This window comes from Drosophila takahashii, chromosome 2L, assembly GCF_030179915.1.
Source record: "Drosophila takahashii strain IR98-3 E-12201 chromosome 2L, DtakHiC1v2, whole genome shotgun sequence".
NCBI lineage: Eukaryota > Metazoa > Arthropoda > Insecta > Diptera > Drosophilidae > Drosophila > Drosophila takahashii.
In genome coordinates, this window is record NC_091678.1 from 1,402,032 (window position 1) to 1,409,087 (window position 7,056).

General features: G+C 39.1%; 1 protein-coding gene across 1 annotated transcript in view; it reads right to left on the reverse strand.

The window, feature by feature from the left end:
• The window catches only part of tutl (immunoglobulin superfamily member turtle), a 42,526-nt gene extending 41,686 nt beyond the window's left edge, over positions 1 to 840 (reverse strand). Inside the window, 1 exon segment of the mRNA XM_017159586.3 lies at positions 757 to 840. The gene's annotated coding sequence lies outside the window, so the exon portion shown is untranslated.
• Positions 841 to 7,056: the final 6,216 nt, after the last annotated feature.

Sequence of the window (7,056 nt, forward strand, 5' to 3'; positions counted from 1 at the left end):
TGTTTTATTTTAGTTCTTTGGACTGGGTAATCCTTTCCCCAAACTGTTTCATTTATCAATATTAGAGAGGAGGGGTTAGAAAATTCGAATAAATGATTGCCAAGACAAGAAAAGCAAGTGAAGCGAAGCGCAAAAACGCAGTTGGCAAACCATGGATCCGTATCCGTATTCCCCTATGGAAATTGCAATTTCCTGGGCCCTTCCCGAACCACTAATAACCCTTTGTCTTTATCTTTCTGTCTCTTTGTCGTCATCGGTTACACATGTTTGCTGCTTCGTTATTTCCAAACTGCAGATGGTCAATCCATCTATCTATTCCATGCCTAAAAGTCTGAGGCAGATGATGATGGGGATACAAAGCCACAAAACCAATCAAACTGCAAGCCCCTCGCAAAAACCGAACCACTCCTAACATTTGCCGTTTGTTTTCTGGCCCAGTTCAGTTCAGTTCGGTTGTTTGTTTTTCCGGGCGAGAGTGTGTTTTTTCTGGCCTTTCAGATATTCCGTAATTGAATTGGGCCCCATAATGCTCGCACTCGCACTTATTTACACTTGCCAGTGTAATTGAAAATTTCATAAATTTTAATTAAATTCTAGCCTGCGGACTTTGGAGTGTTTGATTGTTCGATGGTTCTAAATATATGTGTGTGTGTTGGCTTTTCCCTCGTCAGCTGCAGTTAAATGTTTTAGTTTTAGTTTCATTTTTCCCCCGAGGAGCAATAGTAATTTCAGAATATCGATGTTTGGCTGACTCACCTCACTTGCGCAATCATTATACGACGTGCCCAGATCCGATTCTATAGTTTTCTACCAAAGTATGGGGAAATCCTGGAGAGTCCTGGAGAGTCCTGGAGAGTCCTCAAGTGACCGGAGCGGAATTGATTGCTCAAGTCGTAAAATCCGGGAGTTGTTTGTTGTTTGCCTTTCGTTCTTTCTTGCTTTTTCGGCGTTTATTGGGCGCGTTTTACACTTTGTTTACAGGATAATCGCATACTTTATGACACTTTCGACTTCGAGTACACTGGGGCGTATGCGTGTTTTTATTTTTTCTCTTTTGACGAAGGACTTTTGAAACCGTTGACTTTAACGTGGGGCTGGCACAAAGGATTTTTATGTTATTCCTATTTGATTGAGGGAAATGGATGGATGGATGGATGGCGAAAAATCATAAGACATAAGGCGTTAAATAAATGGCGATATAAAAACACACAGGGGCGGCTTTTATGCACAAACAAATAAAATCAATACGGCATAAAAATAGGAATATCGTATGGGTATTTCGGCCATATTTTTGATGTGGTAATTGTCGCGTCTGGTCAACAAAAAAGGGGGTCCTTTGGCTTTCATTATTTCACTGGCACACAAACACACACAGACACATACACTGCGAAACACGTGACTCATGGGCGGCTACGCCTTATAAACATTATATAATTGTCCTTTCACGAGATGGGGCTTATATATATTTAAATATATTATCCTATTGTGTTTCATCCCGTTTTTTCAGGGGGTAAGGAGTCCAAAATCACAGGTCGAAACGGAAAATAAGAAGCTCACAGCTGTGCGTCGCCGCCACACCAATTGCCAGCAATTTTTGAAAACTCCGACTGACGGGTCTGTCGAACAGCGAGCTGGAAAATCGCGGCGGCTGCACAGCGGCCAAAAAACAGAAACAGAGAGAACCAGTTTTCCAAGCAGCAGCAGCAGAAGGAAAAGTGCTCCGCGGGAAAATAAGGGGTTTAATTTTTTGGCAATATTATTTGGAAGGAAAGGTTGAAAGGCTTTGAATTTAAAAATAATATAATAATTTTTTATTTTTAAGAGAAGATTTGCATATTATTTTATTAAATTAAGCATACTTTTCATTTTTGTTTTTTTTTTATAAAAAATGTTTTTGCAATTTATTATTATAAATAAGTAAACTATTTTTTTTTTTTATGTTTCTGTATATTTTTTTAAAATTTCTTTAGTTTAAGGACTCTCTAGTTTTCTGCTTTTAAGCAAACAGCTGATGCGTAACGTCTATCTTGTTGGCTAAAATTCCCCAATAACGGGAACTGCTCACTTGCGCAACTGTCCTGGCCCAAAAAACCCCCCTCGCTAAGAATTTCCAGGCAGTACAAGTTTTCCAAACGACTCTTATAACTCTCTGCCTCTCTCTTTTTCTCTCCCTACGATCCTTTTGGGAAACTGGAATTGGGAATTTTTCTTGCAGCGCTGTTTTTCTTTGGCCTTTCTGCCTTTTTTTCCCCCATTTTCAAGTTTTGCACCCGCGCGGGTGTGGTCCTGTTTTTCCGATTCTGAAAAGTGCCGAAAACGCGAGCGAATTTCCACTTTTACACACAAACACACACACACAGTCGAGCACGCACACACGCACAAATGGGAGAGCGTTTTCCCACCCCTTTTTTCCGGTGGTGATTGGGATTTTGTGACGTTTCGCTTGATTGCCGCCCGCTTTGCTTTGTTTTTCTTTTTGTTTTCACTCGTGATTATTTTTCGTATCCATAATTTCCATACAATTTTCCTAGCCACACTCACAAACACGCTCACTCGCAGGGACAAAGGCTAGAGCGAGACAGCACTTACGATAGAAGTGAGATTTGAATTGCTTTTCGGATGGGAAAATGCGGCTCTATTTCGTCCGCGTTCACGTACGCCGTGGTGGAACAACAATTGAGTACTGAATCTGCGTCAGGAGTGCTCCATTTGCCACTCGAAAAAGAGACGGCATTTGCAGAAGTGAAAGAGAGAGGTAGAGAGAGAGCGCTGCTCCGGGGAGAAAGAGCGATAGAGAGGGCATGTGCGCAGCATACATTCTCTTATATTCTCTGATGCTGGCCAACTCGGTCTCGGTTTCCTACTCGGTTTTTGTACTTCAGTTCGGCTTTGGGCCGAGGGAATCCAGTGGAGTGCCAGCGAACCTGTCCTAACCCTTTGACATGGCTTTCCGCCGGACCACAGAGAACCTGAGAACTCAGGAGAGTGCACTCGAAAAAAATACATTGCTCAAATGGGTCAAATAAAAAGTTGTACCTACACCCAGAAAAAAAAGACCGAAAAAATCTAAGACCGAATTTCTTACATTACTACCGTTTTGTTCTTTTATTTTTTTAAGACCATATTCTTATATTGATACCAAAGGGTATTGATTTAAGACCAGTAAATTTAGATTTAAGTTGAACTTATGCACGCGCGCGAAGCACGGTGCGATGGCCCAGTTGGTAAGGCGTCTGCCTCTGATGCGAGAGGACCCCGGTTCAAAAACCGAATAAGTCAAAGTAAGTAAAAAGTTTTTCAAATGTATTTCAATTAACATTTCCTTTATAACTTTAAGAACAAAAATGTATTAAAAAAGTTAAATTGTTAATTTACTAATTACAAAACAAAAAAAATAAGTTGTGTTGTGAGCGGGAATTGAACCTCGTACCCCCAAACACAAAATAATACCAGAATCCAGCACCTTGGCCCCTGGGCCATGCCCTTATTATTTCCTTCCATGGCAGAATGCTTACAGGAGCATTCAAAGAAATATATTTTTTTTACTAAAAATAAATATAAATTTAAGTACGTTTCGTTCTTAAAGTAAGAACAGCGGTCTTAAAAATCCGTTCTTAAAATAATACCATATTTTCTTATAATGATACCAAACGGTATAAAGCTATTTTTGAGACTCAAACAGACACGTTTTCAGACACAATCAGAACAATTTTTTCCCTGAGTGTAGCTAGTCCTTGAACTAATACGTTAAAGATTTTTGTATTAACTTTATTTATATTTGTAAAATGATCATTAATCATGATTAAGAAGATATTAAACAAAATAAAATAATATAAAAAAATTAATTGAGATTATAATTTATTTTGATTTAATTGTAAAATTTTATAAATTAAAAATTGTTATTAAAAAAAAGTATTAAATGTAATATGTATATAATACTATTTTTTCGGGAAATAAACAAATGTTTTGATAATAATTAAACAACAATTTGTCCAAAATAAATATTTAGAGACTAATCAAAATTAAGTTTATGATTTTTTAACACACTAAATAGTAATTTCTTACCCTATAAAAATACTTAAGAATTATTTGTAAAAGATTAAAAAAAAGACATTATTTTTGCAGTAACAAAAATTTGCATGGTTAAATTACCAAACTCATTGGTCACCAACTCTTTTTTCGTGTGCGTGTGGGAAGCCCTGTTCTTCTCGGCTTCATTGAATAATTATCTCGAGTTTACCTGTTCTCGGCTGTCGGCGGGCCCTTCGATGTGACTGTGACCCAAAAACCAGTTTCTCCGCTAAAACTCCGCAACCCGTTTGGCGCTCAGAAAACGAGGAAAGCGCCGGCGCAGCCCGCTTAAAAACGAAAAACGAAAGAAAAAAGTGAAGCCATTTGGAAATGTGTTAAGTGCCAAACACCCAAAACATTTCTGTTTGAGTAGCCGTAGAACCGTAACGCCTGCTGCCATGGGGCAAATAATTGGATAATGCGAGCGAACCCAAACTTAGACCCCCTCTTAAATGGCTTTTTAATTATGCCCAAGAATGCGGTACATCATCTTTGGTGATCTATGCTGTATAATTTCTACCTGCACTTTGGATGTTGTATGCATCTTGATGATGGTCCATTTGCATCGTCACTTTTGGCCAGTCATAAAATTCCCACGGCTCGCGACGACGAGCCTGACCTACGTTGTAATGCTTTAATTAGCCAACATCTGCTGGTTGTGGCCGAGAAAACCCAGTTTCCCCCAAAAATATTTCCCTTGCAGCGAGAGAGAGAGAGGACAACTTCGCCACTGGAAGTTGAAAAATCAGAGCGCCTGCGCGAAAATCTGCAAAGGAGAAAAGTCCTAGAGGAAATACTCTGAGAGAGAGACGCCCTCAATATGCTGAAATTACCACCCAAAATCCCAAAAACCACCCACCCAACGACTTTTCCAAAATGTTTCGTTTTCGCTGAATTTCACTTGGTTCACAGGACTTGCTCCTCCTGGTGCAACTGGCACACATATACCTTGCCTTATATATGTTGACTTAGGCACCCCGTGATTTATGCATTATATTAGCGCTGATTTTTAGCTGCAATAAATCTGCAAATACTGCCATAAACCCATGCATGCCAACCCGTAATCATAATTCACTCGGCCCCCGTTAATAGGATATCGTATGGCCGTATAGGATAATAACGCCCCCTTGAATGCAGCCAAGTCACTAATTTCTGACTTCAGGCAGACAGGTGAATGCCTCCCAGAGTGTTTTATTCGTCTACAAGTCGACGGGGCCTTCACTGTCTGTCAAGTGCGATTCCCTGAATGGTTGAGTGCCGTATGGCCATATGTTCGCCCTGAAGTCGATTCTACCTGGAATAGAATCAACCCCGAGCAGCTGTCACAACTCAGTCAACTAATTGCCAATTTCATAATCACCCCGAAATCTCAATTTGTTTGAGCTCAGCAGGGCCAGGAAGTGTCGAGATTATCGGTATGAGTGAAACAATCTAGGGACAGTTGGCAACTATTAATGACCGCACGTAGAGGGAGTCCAGTTTTGGTCCTCCAGAGAGTTACCGGAAAGTGTTGGGAGTGCCCGATAAATGTGTGGTTTTTCAAAAATAAAAGAATTAGATTGAAATGAAAATAATACGTTTCTTTCATCCAGACCTTATAAATAATTAATAGTTTTAAGTAATGACTTTTAAAGCATAATTTCTTAGTAGCCATAGATTTGAGTATATAATAAAACACAAAGAACAAAAAGTTACATAGGGGAGAGTGGGGGAATTTCGTCAGCATTTTTATACCCGTTACTCGTAGAGTAAAAGGGTATATTGTATTCGTGCAAAAGTATGTAACAGGTAGAAGGAAGCGTTTCCGACCCCATAAAGTATATATATTCTTGATCAGGATCACTAGCCGAGTCGATCTAGCCATGTCCGTCTGTCCGTCTGTCCGTCTGTCCGTCTGTCTGTCTGTCCGTCTGTCCGTATGAACGCTGAGATCTCGGAAACTATAAAAGCTAGAAGATTGACATTTTGCATGCAGATTCTAGGAGTTCCTACGCAGCGCAAGTTTGTTTCAAAAGGGTGCCACGCCCCCTCTAACGCCCACAATCGCATATATACGATTTTAAAAATTTCAATATTTTGGAAAAGTAAAAATGCAGTTTTATTGTGTTTATCAATACCTATCGAAATGTAGAAGAAATTTTTTAAATCGGACCATTCGTTAAAAAGTTACGGCGGATCAAAGTTTTTCTCCATCTCTTTCGCACTCCCTTTAGCTGAGTAACGGGTATCTGATAGTCGGGGCACCCGACTATAGCGTTCTCTCTTGTTTCAAGCTATTTTTTGTCCATCTTGAGACACGTTATCATATTTCTATTTTTATTGTTGAATGCGGTTAGCACTAAGCTTTAAAATGTGACATTCCCCCATTTTTTTAATTACCTTGGTGATTTATAAAAAATTAAAAAGTAAAACCAATGTACTGGGGCAATCTCACCACATACAGGGGTAAAATCGCCACACAACTGGGGAAATTTCGTCACCTGAAAAATGTAGGGAGTTTAACGCCTGTAAATATGCTACACTGATCAAGCGTACCATTTTTGTTGACGTCCTATATTTGTTGCTGCTGCCGGTAGTCTGTTCGTTAGCCAGCTCGTCAAATATAAAAATATGTATTTAAAATAGGTGCGAATTTACCCTTAGCGTAGGGTGGCGAAATTTCCCCAGACCGTACTTTTTTAGAAATAATTATTTTTCTTCCGAAATTAGGCGCGAAGTTAAAAATCACTAACGCAGAAATGCACATTATAGCACTGTGTATTATATAAAAAATCGTGTATCTTATTCCTTTTGAATTGTGGCATACAAAAAACATTTCGTCGAGAACTAAATGTAGCTTTTGAACTGTTAAAACACATTTAATATTATAGATTTATTATCTTGGCCTTCTGTGCAAAACAAGTGCATTGGTTGTGACTGGCCGTCTTGAAGGACTAAAACAAAAAAATTATATATTTTTACGACTTATGGATTCCGAGATATTGC